General features: G+C 38.5%; 1 pseudogene; it reads right to left on the reverse strand.

Annotated features, from left to right (window-relative positions):
* Positions 1-1,016: 1,016 nt before the first annotated feature.
* LOC124795736 overlaps positions 1,017-22,139 on the reverse strand; it is an 84,164-nt pseudogene continuing 63,041 nt past the window's right edge.

Below are 22,139 nucleotides of genomic sequence, written 5' to 3' on the forward strand. Positions count from 1 at the left end.
TAAAGTAAAGCACAGCTTAGTAGCTCGGATTAATGACGGCGTAGCACACCAAGGAACGACCAGATAGCGCTGTTAGTTTCGTAGTACATCACAGAACCGACAGGTGGCTCTGGCAGTTTTTCTATCTTTATTTTAATTCAGTGACAGAAATATTTTCGAAAGTATACGTCAGCGACAGAATAAGGGACGCTATCTTATCTTCACGAATACAAACTAACAGTGAATCTTGTTGGCTCGGATATAATAATTCCTGGACTTCGCTTTGTGTGTGAAGAACTACAGAAAATTGTTTGCTTGTTTCAAGAGGTTTAATTTACTTTTGAGTTCTTGGCTAGGAAAAACGAAGTTATTGCTAAAATGATCCTACGAGTGTTCCATTTCTACCGATTGAGGTACTGAACCCTAAACCGACATTTTTTTAACTTTCTACGCGAAGTGCGAGCGTTAGTAACAGCTACATACTTCGTCATTACAACCACCAAGACAAAATTGGGAATCACAAGTCGAATCGTACATAATACATCTTGTCAGTAACCATACACATGTATCACACAACATGATGCATCAAGGCCTAATCGCACTGCATACATTTTGACTTTAATCTTACATCCATATTCTTACTCGACTATCAAACGTGTCTTGTTTATAGAGTAAATCTGCTGCACATTCAAGTTCAACTGCGAGATAACGAGTGGCATCATAGGATTTTCAGCAACATTTCAACGTACTCAGATCATGAAACCAACTGAGCGAGAAATAAAACATACAGAACTTAATCACTTATTCCCACAGTACGCACGAGGACAATATAAAAATTGCTTTATAATTACTACCAGTGGCGGCTCGTAAAAATCAGCGGGTGTACTGCTGCAGAAAATTTTGAGCCTTTGTTTTAAAAGCATGTGAAAGGAAACAGACGCCTATAAGAAGAAAACTTATTTGTAAGTTGATAAAGTAATACGACAACAAAGTTAAATATTTTTCACTTATTTAACCTACATTGTTACAGTTAAAGCTTACTCCATTGATTTAAAAGGGAAATCCACTCTTCCTGTTTTAATGTTAGCGAAAAGCTCAATGATTTTCGCCTTCATCTGTGAATGGCATCTGAGTAAATTTTTCTCCGTTGAAAGCAGTGCAAGTGCATTGAGTATTTCGGAATTCATTGCACTTTTTCGGAAAATTTTTGTTCTTTTTAGCGCTGAAAAGAAGTGTTCTGCCTTTGATGTAGTTAAGGGAACTGTCAAGAGCACTTTTATGTTTAGTTATTTCACTAAGAAAATAGTCTAGATTTTATTCCAAGATAAATTTCAGCTGCTCAGTTAATTTGGAATATTCATGAAAATCACACCTTCGTCATACTTTTAGTACAGTTTCAGTTATATTTGTCAGCAGCAGGATACGCTTCAGCGGTCAGTACTAACATTTGAGAACGCTGTTCATCCTTAAAACTGGAGAAACATTTCTTGTCGAAAAATTTAGCAGGTATTAAGTGTTTAGTGGAAGAACGTCTGTCCATTACATCAACAGCAATTCTTTCAAACAATCCTATCGTGTTTGAAGAATTCTCACAGTATTTTCAGTTTTTTAATTCTGAAATACCATTTTGCAGTATCGTTATATATTCATTAACAGTAAGCATACTTGACTCTCGAGAGTGCATGTAGTTGCAACTTATTTCAAAGTGAGGCATAATCTTATGAAAAAGCCGTCGACAAAACTTGAAATTATCATCATTCAGTTTTTTGAAATTCCTGTTGCTTCTGCAATAGTTTGATCTGCATTTCATGTCGTAACATTTCTGAATATGAATTTCAACTGTTGCGGACTGAACTGATTTCCTATCTTTAACTTCCTATATGTCTGTGTTGTAATTCTGAACAATGAAAGTGGTGTGATTACGAAAACGCTATCTGATAACATGAGTCGTCGAAACTGTCTCAAATTGTATTATAATAAATTTTTACCAAAATAACCAGAAAACCTAAAATTGCATGCTGAAGAAACTGTCATGTGAAATCCTGTATTGTACAGTGTCGTGAACAGTACTATAATGCGTGACGTCACAACGCGTGACTTGCAGTTTCAATACACAAAACTAACAGAACAAAAACTCTACATAAGATCAAAAATCGAATTTGCAAAGAAGAAATAACCAAAATACTTCTCTGAAAATACATAGACCTATGCGAACTAACTAAATAAATCATTCCATGTAGGCTTTCACGGCCGGCGTCTTTATCAGTAAACTCTTCCGGGCTAAGTTTTTGTGGTCGATCTGTAGAACTTCTTCTCCCTGACGTTTCGTTCTCAACTACGGAGAACGTCTTCCGAGGTGAGTCGACGACTGGCTGCTAGGAGCTGGGGCCGCCGCTTATATAGAGATCCTAGGGGGCGCCACCACACGTCACATGGCGTCGATGTGCAGCTATCTCTGGCTATCGTCTGTTCTCTCGATTGCAGGCAATCGATTGTCACGTGATTGATGCAACGTCGACCGCCATATCTTATCCAATTTTAATCCTTCTTCTTTACGATTAAAATTGTATTGATGTTTGTGGATTTCAATTGCCTCTCTATACATACGTGTATAATAGTGCGACGTCCTCGCTAGCACGCTTGTTTCACCAAATTTTATGTCGTGATCTCCATCCTTAAAAACATGTTCCGCTACTGCCGATTTGTCGATATGTCCCAAGCGACAGTTTCTTTTGTGCTCCGTCAACCGTGTATTGATGCTTCTTTTGGTAGTTCCTATGTAAAAACTCTCTACACTTTATTGAGAAATTGAGGGAAATTACTGTCGGTCCTAATGACATACTTGTCAGTTTTGATATAGTGTCTTTGTTCACGATGGTTCCAGTTGATGAAGCTCTCTCCCATATAGCCAATATGTTCCCTACTGATATAATAGCCTTGTTCCAACACTGTCTATCCTCAACCTATTTTCAATATAATGGTGAATTTTATGAACAGATCGATGGGGTAGCCATGGGAAGTCCCCTAAGTCCCGCAATTGCGAATTTATTCATGGAATATTTTGAACATCAAGCATTGCAGTCGGCCAAAAAAAGCCCGTCGAAGTGGTATCGGTATGTGGATGATACCTTTGTAATATGGAATCATGAGGAAGAAGACTTGAATGATTTTCTGGTACACTTAAATAGCATCAACCCAAAGATTAAATTTACTATGGAGAAGGAGAAGAATGGACAACTTAACTTCTTGGATGTATCAGTTATCAAACGGGCGGATGGGACCTTAGGCCATAAGGTCTACAGGAAAGGTACACATACCGATCGCTACCTCCATAAGAACTCAAACCACCACCCTAGGCAAAAGAGGGGGGTCATAAAAACACTAGTGGATAGGGCCAATAATATTTGTGAACCAGGCTACTTACAAGAAGAACTAAATCATTTACGAATGGCCTTTGCGAAAAATGGTTATACAAAAAACGAGATTAATCGAGCACTTCAATAGAAAAATGCCTAAAAATAGGAGACAGCAACAACCATCAGCTGGAAAAGTATTTCTTCCGTTCATCCATAACATCACGGATCGCATTGGAAAAGTACTAGCCAAGTTTCAGGTAGAGACCATTTTTAGACCTACTAAGAAAATTAGTGAATGCCTAAGATCAACAAAAGATGCTCGTCACCCCCTAGCCACCCCAGGGGTATATAAAATTCCGTGTAGTTGCGGCAGGGTTTACATAGGAACTACCAAAAGAAGCATCAATACACGGTTGACGGAGCACAAAAGAAACTGTCGCTTGGGACATATCGACAAATCGGCAGTAGCGGAACATGTTTTTAAGGATGGAGATCACGACATAAAATTTGGTGAAACAAGCGTGCTAGCGAGGACGTCGCACTATTATACACGTATGTATAGAGAGGCAATTGAAATCCACAAACATCAATACAATTTTAATCGTAAAGAAGAAGGATTAAAATTGGATAAGATATGGCGGTCGACGTTGCATCAATCACGTGACAATCGATTGCCTGCAATCGAGAGAACAGACGATAGCCAGAGATAGCTGCACATCGACGCCATGTGACGTGTGGTGGCGCCCCCTACGATCTCTATATAAGCGGCGGCCCCAGCTCCTAGCAGCCAGTCGTCGACTCACCTCGGAAGATGTTCTCCGTAGTTGAGAACGAAACGTCAGGGAGAAGAAGTTCTACAGATCGACCACGGCAACTTAGCCCGGAAGAGTTTACTGATAACTAAATAAAGTTCCAAAAGTTAAAGTTTGTACACGCAAATGTAATAGTGCACTATAAGACTAAGATTATCTGCATAAGAAGTGAAACTCAATCTTCACCTAAACTGTGTGAGCCGTAATTTGTCGTTATGTGACGGTACGTCTTCCGCATGCCACCTTTGCCTCCAGCACAGGGCGGGCCGTTTTGACGTAAGCAAATGTGTGATGCGTGAACTGGAGGGAGGCAGGCGACGGAGCAGGCACGGCATGATGTGATCTGAGCAGTGCGGTTTCTCTGTCGCACGACTGGACTCCTGTGTCCCGCCTCGGGCCGTGTTCCGAGAATGAGATTTCATCTGCGGCTCCGGAGGACACGAGGCGGTCGAAGCTGTTCCCATTGCGGAAGCCCGTGGTTATGGGGCCTTGGTTAAGAGGGAAGTGTGAAGTCTTTGAACTGTCATCAGGTGCCTTACTTCTGTTGATTGAATGTGGTGATTGCGTGAGGTTCTCGAAAGGTTCCTCTCTATTGTCCTTCCCAGTGCATCGCCGTTTGCTTATGCGCCTTAGCCGCCTTCACGGCTATATAAAAACACCGACTCAGTCTCCCTGCTTGCTTAAGCCCCGGTCGTGCATATGTCCAGTGCGAGTCCTAGAGGCCTGGGCGTGTTTGTATCAACTGCTTATTATACACCAGCGTAAATTTGCATTTTTTCTGTAATTAAGACGTACTATGACGAAATAAATCTCGGATTAACAGCCTGGCATGAGTGTGCGTAGGACACAATATTTCGGCAATCGACCACGTTGCCATCATCAGGTGCACTGATGTAGTGACCGGCTGTGGGCCGGCGCCATGTATATGTAGGACAATCCCCCTCCCGCTCCTCACTCAGGCGCTTCCTATGAGTCGGTGCAGTGCTTCTCGACGCTGTAACTGGACCACGCGCGTGGCGCGGACCTCACCAACTCATTGGAAGCCCCTGAGGGAGGAGCTGGAGGGGGATTGTCCTACATATACATGGCGCCGGCCCACCACCGGTCAGTACATCAGCGCACCTGATGATGGCAACGTGGTCGATTGCCGAAATACTGTGTCCTATGCACACTCATGCCAGGCTGTTCACCGAGATATTTTTCGTCATAAAATACGCCTGTAGAAATTGAAGAATCACAAGACATACTGTGTTTTTACCTTCTTATATATGACAGCTTGTGGACTTTGGTTTAAGTTACCTCATTTATTGTTGTGAGTGGCTCTGATGCTTGCTAGCTTATTTGTTGGTTCTGGGAGAAAAGGGTTCGTACTAATGAATCGAAGCTCGTCTGCTAGCCCTGTGCATCCATTCAAATATTTTTACCGTGCCGCGTGACGTCCCCTCGCTAACGTTACGCCTTTGGCGTTGTTTTGAGACTGAATTGCGGCTGGCGGGCAAAACTTCTTATCTCCTTGTTGGGATTTGTGTGTGGGTGCACTAATAAAGTCACGATTGGATTTTTTTCTGTTATTACTCAATGGCTTGGTTTCTGCCCGTTTGTTGATAAGTAGGTGTGGAATTAACCCGTAACTCACTATGTGACCTTTCGATAACGTATACTAAGAGGTGTGATCTCTGGGACCTCCATTTTTAAACCAAGATTTAAGCTCTATATAGTTTGAAAATTTAATTTATGTTGTATAACATTTACGGTTACAAATATGTTAATGTTGTTTAAATGCTCTTTGTTCATTTTATTGCACTAAACGAAGCCAGCAGTATTTTATTTTTGTATCACGCAAAAATCATATATTTCTATGAAGCTTTTTCAAGAGTACGCATAAACTAACTGTTTTAAAATTGAATTTTACTTTCTGAAAAATGATGGTATCTCTGTAGAAAGCAAATTTTCACATAAAACTTCGATATAAAAATTGAACTCAGGAAAAGGAAGGATGCAGAATTAACGTTCAGTGCTGAGATAAATATTTTCTTCACTATCACTCAGAACAAATTCAATTTTAACTAATACATGAAGTATTTTATTGCATAAACAGGAAGGTCATCATCATTGCTGTCCTGAAATTCTTCCTCGGAATGGCCTCTTGTTCACTAAAAGAATTTTGATCACGCGCTATTAAAACTCCTTGTCTTCTTCGTCTGCTTATTGTTCTATGTCACTTGTGGTAGATTCTTTAATGTGTCTGTCTATTTTTTGTTTGTCTGTTGTCGATGTACTATGCTAGCAGCAAAAGGTCGTAACAATGAGATAAAATTGTCTCTGATAGTGCCGTTAAAAGAATTACTGTTTCTTGGGCGTATGAAGAGTCTTGTGGGAGACGGCTGGAGAGCCGTGGAGATAGCTTTTACACTTGCGCCTGTATCTTATATTGCTGTGAATTTAAAACCCTCAGTATTAACTTCTATAGCCGCTTGTGGCATGCTTCATGGCTTAAAGTTACAAGTTTTATCACCTTCAAGCAATTCTTCCCTGATATCAGCGTGGTTGTATCTAATCAATTATATTTTATTGTCACGACCCATTCACAAGTTCCGACCAGCCTTTCAGGGCTAAAGTTGGTCGATTTTAGTTTTCCTGTCTATTGTTGGGTAAGTTGTGTTCATCATTAACATCAGTAATTATTGGGGAATAATCTCTCCAATTATTGCTGTTACTGTTGTGATTGTGTCGAGTATTGTTGTTATTGTGTGAGTGGTTCCAAACTGATGTTCTGGGATTTTGACGATATCCAGGATTACATCTTCTCTCCTGTTGTTATGGTATTTGTAACCCTGGTTGTTACCACTATTCTGATGAGAATTACTATTTGATCCGTAGCTCTGACCTTGTTGCCCATTATTGTTATTTTAGGGTTGTTGCCTGCTGTTGTTGTGATTACTATTGCTATAGTTCCTTTCATTTAAACTATTGATCTCATGTGGATTGTAGGACCTGGCTTTAATATCCCCTAATAGCATATCGACTGCATCGACTGCTGTGAAGAATTCTTCCAGGTTATTGTCGTTGACATGCAGCAATTTTGTTTGTATGTCAATCGGCAATCCGGATTTTAATACTCTAATCAAGTCTTTGGAAGAAAATGGTTGACACAAATATCTTTTTTAGTTGAGATATTGCTCAAAATATTTCCTGAGTGTTCCAAGTCTTGAATTATATGGTTCTGGGTTATATACTTGCTTTCTTATCCTTTCCTGTATTGCAGGAGACCAATATTTGTCAATAAAATCCTACTCAAAATCTAAGTACATAAGATAAGTGTCTATTGGCTCAGCTCACTACTCCACATAGCTCCGTCTCCCACCATATGTCCACTTACATAACTAATTTTCTGTCCTTCTGTCCAAATCCTGGGTAAAACTCCTTTAAACGATTTTATGAACACGATGGGATGAATAGTTTTCTTTCCTAGATTGAAAGTTGGAAATTGTCTATATTTAATAAGTTTTTCCTCCACATGAAGTGTTGCATAATCTGGTACACGATCCTGCATGCCACTACTATAAGGGGAATTGTCAGTATGTCGATGTTCATGTACACCAGCATTTTGTTGGATGCTAGATGGATTAACTCTCTCGCTTGTGTAGATGTTCTCGGAACCTACTGACTGATACTCTTGGTCAGACTGACGTATATCGTCAATTTGTTTACGCACCTCTCGCAGACCTTTGAAAAATTCTTGGTGTGCAAGCTCTGTGTCTGTCAATACTTCATCGAATTGTTTCCTAAATTTCCATAAGTCGTTTGATAATTCTTTGTTCTGAGAATCTCTGTCATTTATAGCTTCGGTGACTGCAGACTGAACTTTCTGCTCAACAGCGTCCACTAATTGCGAATCACACTCACCGAGCCACTGATTAAAAACATCGGAAAACTGTTCCATCTCATGTGTAAGCTGTTGCTTAACCACGTTAGCTTGCCTTATTATAACGTAATGTAATTCCTGTGACAGTTCTGTAACTGTGGCCGATAGCTGCTCTTGCTATTGTGACGCTTTATCAAATTCTAAATGAAGATTGTTAACCGCTTCGGGTAGGTGCTTGTGTGCTTCCCGAAAAATTTCAAACTCTGTTATTAAAGCTGTCTGCGTAAGAGAAACTTGTTCTATTTTAGTTTTAAGTTCCTCTTGCGTATTTACAATCTGCATTTGTAAAGCTGTTTTCATTATATTAATCTCTGATTTAAATATCGACTGTGATTCTGCTATTTATTTTTGCAGAGCAGACTGTAGTTCGTTAAGAGATGCAGCTTGACTTTCTCGAATTTCTCGAGACATTACTTCTGTTCGTTTCAGTAAAACTCTCATAGGGTCAGCTACCTCCTGCATGAATTTACATATCAAATCCATTCTCACATGACGAATCTGTGATCTTGGGAGATTCGGATTCAGAGTTTATTCTCATGAGTTCCCCAGACAACAATGTAAGTGTTAATATTCAGTTCGCACAGTTGAGTGACACCAACACTCAATAGAGTTAGTCAAAATTAAACCAATAATTGTCAAATGTCACTATTATAGGTTTCGTAAGAAATTATAGCTGATCACTTTAGGAAATGCGATGTTTATTGCAACACGACTGTTCACTCAAGTTTGTGTGAATAGAGTTTGGATCATATTTCATGACACTGTATGAACGTTCATGTCAGATCACATCACATTGTGTGGCAGCACATTCTCGCACGAATACCCTGTTCAAACTTTGCACATAAATACAGTTCTCCACTGAAACACTGAAGGCATCCACTGTACAAACTTTTCACACATAATAATGTGTCCATTTAAGTCATTGCACAGGAATACAAATCCGCAGAACAACCCTTATCAAACACTGTGTCCGAATATCTGTAGAAAACAGATGGTCCCACATTCACAATTTTCGGATGGTCTATTACATACAATTAAATTAAAACTTAAATAACATGAATACCTTTGATAACACATTGTGTATGTCCACATATTCATGTCAACTGACTCATCTCAAGGGGAAAAGTTTTCCTAATACATCAAGTCTCAAAAGGATCATCTCCTCCCCAAGAGAGTCAAATAAATATTTATCTCGACTCAGTTTATGTTAAGGATAGATAGACACAACCCTAACTTAGTCTCCTTTATGTGCTGTGTATGAAGTTCAAAGGCAAAGCGCTTATATTCATAACTACTAAATTATAGAAACATGACCGTAAAAAACACTTAACACTAACATACAAGATCAAATAACACAATACCACCAGTACAATATACCAATTGAAATCAAACTTTTCACAATTACCCTAGATCATTGACTGTATCAGTCTTTTGAGAAATATGGCTTTAAATATTTATGTGGGTACATGCCCTTTACTTTGTTAGTCGTTGGATGTCCTAGAATATAGGCTCCTGGATTTAGCATTGAAATTACTCTATAGAGTCCAGAAAAAATTAATGACCAGTTCATATTCCTTTTCTTCAGCAATGATGCTTTGGGATGTGTCTTGAGTAACACCTTCATCCCAGTCTGAAATGTCTTTGCCCTTTTTAAACTTTCATCATAATAAATTATTCTCTGTTGAGCTTTTCTTTTAATCACTGATAGTGCCTGACTAATCTTTGCCTTCCTATATTCTTCATTGATTGATAATTTAGGTAGACAATTTACCCACTCATTATTTTCTTTTCTATTAAACATCAATTCTGAGGGTGTATAATTGGTTGAAGTGTGTGGTAAATTATTGTAAACTTCTTCAATTTTTTTTAAATAGTTCACCCACGAAGTTTGTTTATGGTGACAATAAGTCCTTATAAATCTGTTAATTTCTTGGAATAGCCTATCAATTGGATTGGCTTCTGGATGAAATCTAGAAATTAATCGTTGTTAAATCCAGCTTTCCTTCAAGGATCTTTTCCATCTGGATCCAGTGAAATTTGATGCACTATCAGATAATCAAACTTTGTGTTTCCCATCACCTGGGATATAATCAGTGATGATTTCCTCAATAATTGCCTTTGCAGTAGAAGTCTTGATCGGATACAATTTTACATACTTGGTGAATAAATTGTAAAATCCGACAATGTACTGTACATTCACTCAGGCTCATGTTAGGGGTTCCATTACATCAACACCTACTACCTTCAAAGGTTCCTCAACCACAATCGGATGAAACAGTCCTCTTACTCCACGATTCAAAGACTTTGCCTTTTGGCAAATCTGACAACTCCTTATGGTAGTTTCTACAACCTTTCTCAAGTTAGGAATGTAACAGTATCTACCTATCTTCTCTGTACATTCACTTAACCCACAATGTCCCCACACTATGTGTGTATGCCATATTAATTTCCTTTCATAATTGTGTGGAATGCAAACACACCATTGGTTCGATTGGGAATGACTTCTATGGAATAAGACATTGTCATTTATTTCATACATCTCTTTCAGTTTAGGTGAGTCATTTACCTGTACCTTCTGAATTATTTGTGTCCATCGAGGATCTTCTAGTTGTAAATGGGTCATGTCTTTCCACATCTTAATGTAACCTCTTCTGTTTTCAACATCCTTCATTAATAAGATTTTGAATTCTGTTGTTTGATCTTCTATTTCTTCAGATTCAGTTAATCCTTCTGGTAGTCTGGAAAGAGCATGAGGTATAAAATTCTCTTTCCCGTTGACATATATCACTTCAAACTGGTACTCTTGAAGTATTAATATCGATCTTGCTAATCTTGGATGAAGGAGTTTGCAGTTGTTCAGAAAACTTAGTGCCTGATGGTCACAGTATACTCTTGTATAAGCACCAGCTAGGAAATAGTGGAACTTTCTAAATGCCCATATAATTGCTAAGGCTTCAAGCTCTGTGATTGTGTATGCTCGTTCGCAGTGAGTGAGTGTCCGGCTTGCAAAAGATATGGCACAAAAAATAGATTTATTGTCAACCATCTGAATTTGAAATAAGCAAGCTCCTAAACCATATGACAATGCATCTGTCATTAGTCCAAAATCCTATGTCATGTCCGGATGGTGTAGTATGGTTGCATTGACAAGTGCCACTTTGATTCTGTTGAATGCTTCTTCACAATCTGGAGTCCATTGCCATGGCACATTCTTCCAAAGTAAGAATGTTAATGCTTCTGAATTAAGATCCTGTGTTGGTATAAAACGACGATAAAATGAAGCTAATCCCAGAAATGCCTTTAATTGTGTTCGGTTGCATGGTGATGGCGGGTTTTCTATTGCGTCAATTTTCTTTTGAGCTGGCAAAATCCCATAGGATGAAATTAGATGTCCTAGGAAATTGATTTCATTCAAGGAAAACTTGGATTTCTTCAAGTTAGCAGTTACTCCTGATGATTTAAAACTTTCTAAGACTCTTCTAAGGATTACAATATGTTGCTCCCAGTTGGTTGTAGCAATCAACATATCATCCACAAACGGGGTAACCAATTCACACAGCACAGGTCCCAAGACAGTATCCAACGCTGAAATAAAAGCACCTGAACTCACGTTTAAACCGAATGGTAATACTGTGAATTGATAACTGCGGTCGTCATAAAGGAATGCTGTGTACTTCCTTGATTCCATGTCTAATGCAACCTGCCAAAATGATTATCGCAAATCAATTGTAGGAAAAAACTTGACTCCAGGAAACTTATGGATTAGTCCTTCTATATTGGGAGGTTGGGTTCTCACAGGAAGAATAATTTTGTTAATCTCCCTAGCATCCAAAACCAAACGTACACTACCATATAACTTTGGTACTACATGTAGTGGACGGCAATAATGACTGTTGGGTGGTTCAATGATGTCCAGCTAAATATTTGCTGTATCTCCCGATCGCTAGCAGATCTTAATGCCCATGGAATGGAGTAATATTGGTGACATTAAGTTTTGTGTGGCCTAATATTTAAATGGCACACATAATTTTTTATAACACCTGGTTTCTTATCAAATAACATGGTTTAATTGCTTAACAGTTGTTTCAACTCATGCTTCTGTTGAGATATCAGGGCATTTGCTTCAGTTACTTTAACATCAATCTGTTCTCCTACAGTTAACTCTGATTTTTCGGTTAGAGGGTTAGAAATCTTCCTGTTGAAACTTCTCTTTATCAGCTTAATTTCGATCCTACGGCAGTAGCGTTTATGCAATTCCTGCTTTTGAATTAAATTAACTATCAGAGGTACACCATCAACAGTCAACATGAGTTTACTGGAGGCGAAATCAATAATTGCATTTAACTCTCTCAGTAATTCATGTTCTTATGTTAAGTCTACAACAAGATTTGGGACAATTAGGCATGTGCAATCAATCGCTCCATTATCTAAATTCATTTTAATTCTTATCTGTAGCCTGCCGGTGTGGCCGTGCGGTTAAAGGCGCTTCAGTCTGGAACCGCGTGACCGCTACAGTCGCAGGTTCGAATCCTGCCTCGGGCATGGATGTGTGTGATGTCCTTAGGTTAGTTAGGTTTAATTAGTTCTAAGTTCTAGGCGACTGATGACCTCAGGAGTTAAGTCGCATAGTGCTCAGAGGCATTTTGAATCTTATCTGTAGCTTCACTGACTTGGAGCGTCCTCCTACAGCACCTAATATTTTGCAGTTTGCCACGCGTAAGGTCAGTATATTTGCCGTTCCTGTAACCTCTTCATGAGAGCCGTGGAGATAGCATTTACACTTGCGCCTGTATCTAATATTGCTGTGAATTTAAAACCCTCAATATTAACTTCTATAGCCGCTTGTGGCATGCTTCATGGCTTAAAGTTACAAGTTTTATCACCTTCAAGCAATTCTTCCCTGATATCAGCGTGGTTGTATCTAATCAATTTTATTTTATTGACACGACCCCATTCACAAGTTCCGACCAGCATTTCGGGTCTAAAGTTGGTCGATTTTAGTTTTCCTGTCCATTGTTGGGCAAGTTGTGTTCATTACTAACATCAGTAATTATTGGGGAATAATCTCTCCAATTATTGCTGTTACTGTTGTGATTGTGTCGAGTATTGTTGTTATTGTGTGAGTGGTTCTAACCTGATGTTCTGGGATTTTGACGATATCCAGGATTACATCTTCTTCCTTATTTCCTGTTGTTATGGTATTTGTAACCCTGGTTGTTACCATTACCCTGACGAGAATTACTATTTGATCTGTAACTCTGTCCTTGTTGCCCATTATCGCTATTTGAGGGTTGTTGCCTGCTGCTGTTGTGAATACTATTGCTATAGCTCCTTTCATTTAAACCATTGATCTCATGTGGATTGTAGGACCTAGCTTTAATATCCCCTAATAGCATATCGACTGCATCGACTGCTGTGAAGAATTCTTCCAGGTTATTGTCGTGGACATGTAGCAATTTTGTTTGTATGTCAATCGACAATCTGGATTTTAATACTCTAATCAAGTCTTTGGAAGAAACTGGTTCACACAAATATTTTGTTTAGTTGAGATATTGCTCAAAATATTTCCCGAGTGTTCCAAGTCTTGAATTATATGGTTCTGGGTTATATACTTGCTTTCTTATCCTTTCCTGTATTGCAGGAGACCAATATTTGTCGATAAAATCCTGCTCAAAATCTAAGTACATAAGATAAGTGTCTATTGGCTCAGCTCACTACTCCACATAGCTCCGTCTCCTACCATATGTCCACTTACATAACTAATTTTCTGTCCTTCTGTCCAAATCCTGGTAAAACTCCTTTAAACGATTTTATGAACACGATGGGATGAATAGTTTTCTTTTCTAGATTGAAAGTTGAAAATTGTCTATATTTAGTAAGTTTTTCCTCCACATGAAGTGTTCCATAATCCGGTACACTATCCTGCATGCCACTACTATATGGGGAATTGTCAGTATGTCGATGTTCATGTACACCAGCATTTTGTTGGATGCTAGCTGGATTAACTCTCTCGCTTGTGTAGATGTTCTCGGAACCTACTGACTGATAATCTTGGTCAGACTGACATATATCGTCAATTTGTTTACGCACCTCTCGCAGACCTTTGAAAAATCCTTGGTGTGCAAGCTCTGTGTCTGTCAATACTTCATCGAATTGTTTCCTAAATTTCCATAAGTCGTTTGATAATTCTTTGTTCTGAGAATCTCTGTCATTTATAGCTTCGGTGACTGCAGACTGAACTTTCTGCTCAACAGCGTCCACTAATTGCGAATCACACTCACCGAGCCACTGATTAAAAACATCGGAAAACTGTTCCATCTCATGTGTAAGCTGTTGCTTAACCACGTTAGCTTGCCCTATTATAACGTAATGTAATTCCTGTGACAGTTCTGTAACTGTGGCCGATAGCTGCTCTTGCTATTGTGACGCTTTATCAAATTCTAACTGAAGATTGTTAACCGCTTCGGGTAGGTGCTTGTGTGCTTCCCGAAAAATTTCAAACTCTGTTATTAAAGCTGTCTGCGTAAGAGAAACTTGTTCTATTTTAGTTTTAAGTTCCTCTTGCGTATTTACAATCTGCATTTGTAAAGCTGTTTTCATTATATTAATCTCTGATTTAAATATCGACTGTGATTCTGCTATTTATTTTTGCAGAGCAGACTGTAGTTCGTTATGTGACTCAGCTTGACTTTCTCGAAATTCTCGAGACATTTCCTCTATTCGTTTCAGTAAAACTGTCATAGGGTCAACTACCTCCTGCACATTAGTTTGATGCACACTAGTTACACCCGATTGAGCCATCTTGGTCTGAGATCGTGTCTTAACCATATAGTCACACAATAATTAACACTAAATGATCCGTTAAAACGTGTGTAACATATACTGTTTACTCAGTAGCTAATGACGTTCTAATGGTTATGGAGATGACCGTTTTGTGACAGATAGTCTTACTGAACTGACACATAATTTGTAACACAAACTGCCGCTAATCTACTAAGGAAGTATGTGCCTATCTACACTTAACTCTCTGCTACTACCCATAGACGAGTCAGCGGGATAGAACATGACAACCTACACTTACTCCTTGTACATAACTGCGATATAGACTGGCATATCTCCGCTATTTATCTCCTTTGTTGTAACTTTGTTCTCTCGTTTAGTCACAAATGGTTACATGAAAAAGAAAATACATTTAACATCATACGATATTAACCACAATACACATACAAACTTTTGCGGCTATGACAACCGTGTGTGTGTGCTCATGTATGGTGTCCTGATCACGTGTCGCCAAATGTGGTAGATTCTTTTATGTGTTTGTCTATTTTTTGTTCGTCTGTTGTCGATGTATTATGTTCGCAGTAAAAGGTCGTAACAACGTGATAAAATTGTCTCTGAAAGTGCTGTTAAAGAATTACTATTTGTTGCGCGTATGAAGAGTCTTGGGAGAGACGGCTGGATATTTTTAGCAACTATTCATACATGAGATTGCAGGTTCGAGTGCTGTTGTCCACGTCTCTTCCCGTACACGTCGCATTCAATCTGAAACAATTCTGCTATTTCAGTACTTCCAAAAATACTAATAAAGGTCGTGACGCTCACCTTTGTTCTCATGAAATAATAACGGTTTATTGTGTCTCTTGTAAAATTCTCCACATAACATCAAAATAAGCGAACAGAAAACTCTAGTTACCCTTAGTTACGAGTAAACCACGGAGAGAGTCATATTCCGAGTCAACGATATAATTATCATAGTCTCTCAGATAACGTCTTTGCCACTTAGCTTTCTCACAGTCGATTCAGTACATTACATATTTATTACACTACACACTGAAATCGCTCTGCACCCACTGATTAAAATTACATCAAACATAGAATGTGGAAAATTTTCAAATTCCTGCTAACATTGTTTGTACTGAACTGACGAAAACATGTGCTCAGTTCACGAGGTGCGGTGAAGGAGACCCCATCACATGTCAACAGCAGATGTCAGCATCAATCAAATAAGGCGATAACGCAAAGGACAGTAATAACTTGTAGGGTTGTGATTAAAGGAGGGTAGGTGGTGTATAAAAACGTTCCATCGTAACTGAACGCGACCTCGAAAATTCTGGCGCGGTCTGTGAGGCCACACCTCGTGAGTTAAGAGTTACGCCTGTAGCAATATTGTGCTCAGCTCCATGATTTGAGGGGATAAAGGTCATGTATGATTTGATTATTTGTTGAATTTGAGAATCATTTTCCTTGGCAGATAATGATTAGCAGTTAGTAGCGGAATGCACGGAACTGTCTCGATTTTCTGGGAGGTGTCTATATCTGCTTCACGCTGAGTAATTACCCGGGTGCAGCCGGTTGGATTCCGAAGTCGCAGGTTGCACTGTCTCATATCAGTAGCAGTCGAGTAGGTCAAAAAATATTGCTTGACGCAACAGAGTACCTTTCTTGTCTTTCTTTTTAAGTTATATATTTTTGGAAATGTATGTATGTGTATTTTTGGGAACTGAATGTAAATTTTAAGGTCATTGTTTTAGTAAGGTTTCATTTCTTTGCTCAGTAGTGTTCGTGGAACATTTTGTAATACCACGCAGTTACCGTAAATCAATAAACAGGCTGTTAATAAGTACTGTAAGGTGAATTCCTAAATTGTTTGTGACTCAAATTATTCTTGTTCTAGACACTGTATTTAATTTTTGCATCGTTCTTCTGTCGCTCAAGCTTGGTCTGAAAAAAAATTCTTTGTCCTAATAATTTTATGGTATCTTTTAGGAATTCAAGCTTACTGGCAAGTGATAAATTCTAAAGCAATTGCACAAATTTATTTGCCTCTGTGATTTGGCTTGTTGAAATATTTGCTTCAATAACTGTGATAGTGAAATGCAAAGCTCATTTGTTGTCTCTGAACATACATATTTTCATAACCATACACAGCATTTTGGTTTACCTGTGTTTTTAACAGTACAATGTGGGTCAGTATGACAATGTATTAAAGTTTTAGTTGAATGCAAAGTAAACACTGTAGCACATGTTCAGGTGTGTGCAGATTTATGAAACTTCATCACTTTGGAGGCTTGTCGCTGCTGCTCTTAACGTGTTTTTAATTAATTATTGAAAGGTTTCAAGTAAATTATTCTTAATTAGTTCGATTGATTCTTTAAGCATACGTTGTTCAATAAATATTTTGATCACAAACGGTGTTCAACCGTTACTAGGGCCTAGTCCACCCCCCCCCCCCCCCCCCCCCCGTCTCATAAACAGCCCCACGCAGCAGTCACCACTGAGCTTGATGATAATTTTCAAGTGCAGCGCCGAACACTGGGCCTAAGAAATTTTCATTACTTACACATGATAACAGAAAGTCGGTATTATTCGAAAGTGATGAACATTGAAATACAACACAGCAGCAAACCAGCTAAAGAAAAGAAAGGCCTTGAGCAAGTTCAGTGCAGGGATATGCAACTATTCGAAGCAGAGCGTGCTTCAGTCACTGGGCTCTGCAAACAGCAATGCGGTGACACCTAATTTTCAAACCCAAATTTTTGTGAGGAACTGTTGGATGATTTTGTATTTACTAAATGATGCAGAAGAGACTGTAATTAAAAAATTGTGATAAAACTCTGATACCTTAACAACTGCCATCATCTTGACCGATAATCACTTAGAAAAAAGAATATCTTATTCTGCCATGAAATAAATTAGTAGAGTGATAATGGAGCAGTAATTCTGTAACTTCTGAGCTACAGCCACCTGAATAGTTATTTTGCTTAATCGAGTTTCGATAACCAAACTAATTAATCCAAACCAAAAAAGAAAAAAATCCACTAAAACTTTCTTATTTCAAAGATGTCATAAATGAAGCACATGCGAGCAGTGCAGGAATAATACTACCTAGAAATTTTCACGCTTGCCGAATTTGTAACAATGTAAACATGTAATATCGCTCATCCACTGTCATTCAACCTGTCAAGAGGAAAATAACATACATAAAAACAGACTAAAGTCAGATATATGTCTCCAGCGTACATCTAAGGAAAAGCCAATAATTCTACCAACAGGAAGGACAAGGCAGCAACGATATTACGTGTAAGGTAAAAACATCTAATGAATGTATTATAACTTTTCTGATCATTAGCTGATATTCATAATAATCATGTCGTTAAAAGACATATTTTGCACTGCGGGCCCCAATGTACACAAGTTAATAATTACCAAATCATATTTCCAATTTTCAACATCCTCTGTATGACTCACCCACTTACTTCTCACTGAATGCTAGTGCAATGACAACGCTACTGTCAACCAAAGATCGCATTGCTTTTATTCGGAACCTATGTGGCGTAACATATCGACCATGAAAGATTACTATTTGAAAAATGTCCCGTGTACAGTGTATACAGCTCATATCACTTTTCTCGAATGCCATAAATAATCTACTGAACTTAAAATGTTCATACAATTTCAGTAATTCTACTTTTAGGTTGCTACTTGTAATGACCTCTATTTGTGATCCGTATGTTGAAGTTCCATCTGGCAGAAAATAGAAGTAATATGCTGCCGGCCACAAGCTTCTTGAGAATGGACAAATTTTGTGGGGATTTAGAGAAGAAAACTGAAATAACCAGAATATTAGAGAAAAGTATTCTTGCGCTTCGTGTAATACTTGCTGCATTTGTCATTATTAAAATAAATTGTTGTATGTAAAAGCGAATGAAATGTGCATTATTATAAACTGCTTTTATTTCTTTTTGACTCCTGACTGTTAGCTTTTGATGACATTTGCATCTTCAAATGGCTGAGCTACCAGGTTTTCTCCATTTCCTTGAAGGATTATGTTCTATTATTCCAAAATATATTTTAATATGCCACATGCAGTTTGATTTTCTGGCGTAAGGAATCCCCTAAAACGCTCAAATACTTTCCCACTCAATACGTACCGTAGAAGAGGAACATTTAAGTGGGCTCCGAAACATCTGTTGTCATCAGCCAGGAGACCTAAAAAGAAAGATTTTTTTCAGTTTCAATCTTTATATTCTCTGCAACAGTTTGTTCATTATCCCATTCCTTTTTAGAGTATGAAGAAAACGCAATGACTCTTGGACCTATACTATTTTACTGCCTACGATAGGTTTCGGAATAATATAATCTAATTTTCTGGCGTACACTGTAATGATGGAAACAACACGCTATAATAAGCTCAGTTCAAAAATTAAAATGTAACAGCAACGAAAAGCACAGACGAATCAAGGTTGTCTTCCACACTGTTTCATCTCTGGAACAGGAATTTAGCGTCCCAATTCATAAAACAGGGAACCTAAGTAGTTACCAAAACGAAAGAGCCCATTATAAAACCTGTACCAACAGAAGCACGAAACACCCAAGAAATATTAAAAAGGAGAAACGGAACGCACAAAATGTGAAAGACGCTTACATAAAAAAGCGGCAGTAACCGCCATCTTGTTCGTCCGGCAGCTCTAACTGGAATGCCGTAAACAAGTGAGGAGAGAGCCCTGCGGGGGTGCGCTGGCACACGTTTAGCAGACACATTTGTTGCATGCAGCTATGGTAGATAAAAGGTTTGTACCGCGAGCGGGAAAACCAAATAAAAGAGTATGGATACTTTGAACATTAAAAGGGAAGAGAACATCTACATCTAGATATGAAACACTAAGGTGTATAACCACCACATTAACCACTTTATGAGGAAAAAACAAACAGGTTAATAAGATAATAGTTAAAAGAGATAGTGCTACAAACAGACAAAACATTTAAATGACTTTACTTATACTATAGCCTGAAGGTATTCGGTTATTAGCTAAAATATTTCTGTGGTAGAAATCCTTTCGTCCGTTAACACTTTCACGACTTTTTTAGAATTTCGATCGCTTGAAGTACATTCAGTGCACGACCTCTGTATACAGTGTGCAAGATTACCAAATTATCGCCAGCCTATTGTAAGTCGTGTTGTTTATCAGTGAAATGCATGGTCAAAGCTCAGGTGAAATTAGCAATACCTTTATGTTCTTTAGTCCTAGTACGAGAGTTCCTTCCCGTTTGACTAATCTATCTGCTTTTACACACCTATTCTGCATCACAATCAAAACGATATGCACCAGAGTTAGAAAGTGCATCCTTCGTATGTGTCTCACGATTTATTAACCTATTAACTTCTTGGTAAAAAACATACCAAAGGAGTATTAACTGTGAACAGTTTTCTTTCAGTCGTCATATGTACATAACCATCATATGTGATCCTACAGAACCTTGTAATACTCTTCCATCAGTGAGTGGTGTTGCGTGCTTTGGCCACTTTCATTCGTATTCTCTTATTCAGTTTATGTACCATACTTATAGAACAGCCATTCCATCCGGCAAGGCGTCTAATCACATCCAGTTCCGTATCGTATGCCTCAGACTTCAGTGAAACACTATTTAATCCTCACAAGAAGTACCTAAAGGCAGCAGTTTTATACTTGTGTGGGTGTTCAAAAGCCGTATGCAGGGCCAAGTTAGTGGTGGGCTTCTTTGCATCGATGTCACTTTCTAACATATTGCTATTTAACGTGCGGTAAAACCCCATTAATCTGATGTTGAACTGAAAGTCTAACTTTCCTGAGGAGCGCATTCGTCTCTTTTGGCATACTGTTATCTGTTTCTCACCACTTGTTGTGTTCCCTATGTATATCACGTTATCTATGTAACATACTTTATGTAACATTTCCCAGCAAACTGGTTGCTACATCTGCTGAGTTTATTTGTAATTAATGCACATTAAATGTTAAATGCATACACTCTAACGTTTAATCTTTGTAAATTTTCTACTGTCAAATGAATGTACACATTGTAATATCTCTGAGAGAAAATTTCCTTGGCACTGTCTTTTTTGTGATATCTCCATCTTTGTCTACATTTTCCATGTGGCAAAAACTTTTTGATGAGTGTGTGGTGCCGTACATATCGTGGATACATCAAAATCATATACGTGCTGCACATATCCTACGGTATTTCGTGAATACAAGCCAGCAACATTCCAACAAATTTACGCGGGATTTTCGATGTAAGTAAAATATAACGCGTCCGACAATGTCAAACGCTGCAAGATCTTCGAAATCCTGAGAAAAATAAGGGTTAATCTGTAGGGAATTAGGGACAGTACACAATATGTACAAGAGCCAAGAGGGAATACTAAGGGTGGAAGATCAAACTAGGTACTGGGATTAATAAAGGGTGTAAGCCAGGGATGTAGTCTCTCCCCTGCTGTTCAATGTATATATTGAATAAGCAATGATGGAAATAAAAGAAAGGTTCAGAAATGGAGTTAAAATTCGAGGTGAAAGGATATGAATGATACGATTCACTGATGATATTGCTATCCTTAGTTAAAGTGAGGAAGAATTACGTGATCTGATGAATGGAATGAGCAGTCAAAAGAGTACAGAATGTGGACTGTGAGTAGATCGAAGGAAGACGAAAGTAATGAGAAGTAGAGGACAGCGATAAATTTAAGAGTAGCACTGATGATCGCAACGAAGCTGAGGTTAAGGAATTCTACTGCCTAGGCATCAAAATAACTAATGGTGGCCGGAGCAAGGAGGACATCAGAAACTGACAAGAACTGATAAAAATGGCATTCCTGGCCAAGAGAAATCTACTAGTAGCAAACATCGGTCTTAATCTGAGAAAGAAATTTCTTAAAATGTAGGGTTGGAGCACAGCATTGCATGGTAGTGGAACATGGACTGTAGGAAAACCGAACAAAGGAGAATCGAAGCATTTGAGATCTGGTGCAACAGAGGAATGTTGAAAGTCAGGTGGACTGACAAGATAAGGAACGAGGAAGTTCCGCGCAGAATCTGAGAGGAAAGGAATATGTGGAAAACACTGACCAAAAGGAGGGGCAGGGTGATAGGATATCTGTTAAGATATCAGGGAATGACTTCCATGATACTAGAGGGAGCCGTAGAGGATAAAAACTGTAGAAGAAGACTGAGATTGTAATACACCCAGCAAATAATTGAGGTCGTAGGTTGAAAGTGCTACTGTGATAATTTGAGATGAAGATGTTGGCACAGG

Source organism: Schistocerca piceifrons, chromosome 4 (assembly GCF_021461385.2).
Source record: "Schistocerca piceifrons isolate TAMUIC-IGC-003096 chromosome 4, iqSchPice1.1, whole genome shotgun sequence".
NCBI classification, from domain to species: Eukaryota; Metazoa; Arthropoda; class Insecta; order Orthoptera; family Acrididae; genus Schistocerca; species Schistocerca piceifrons.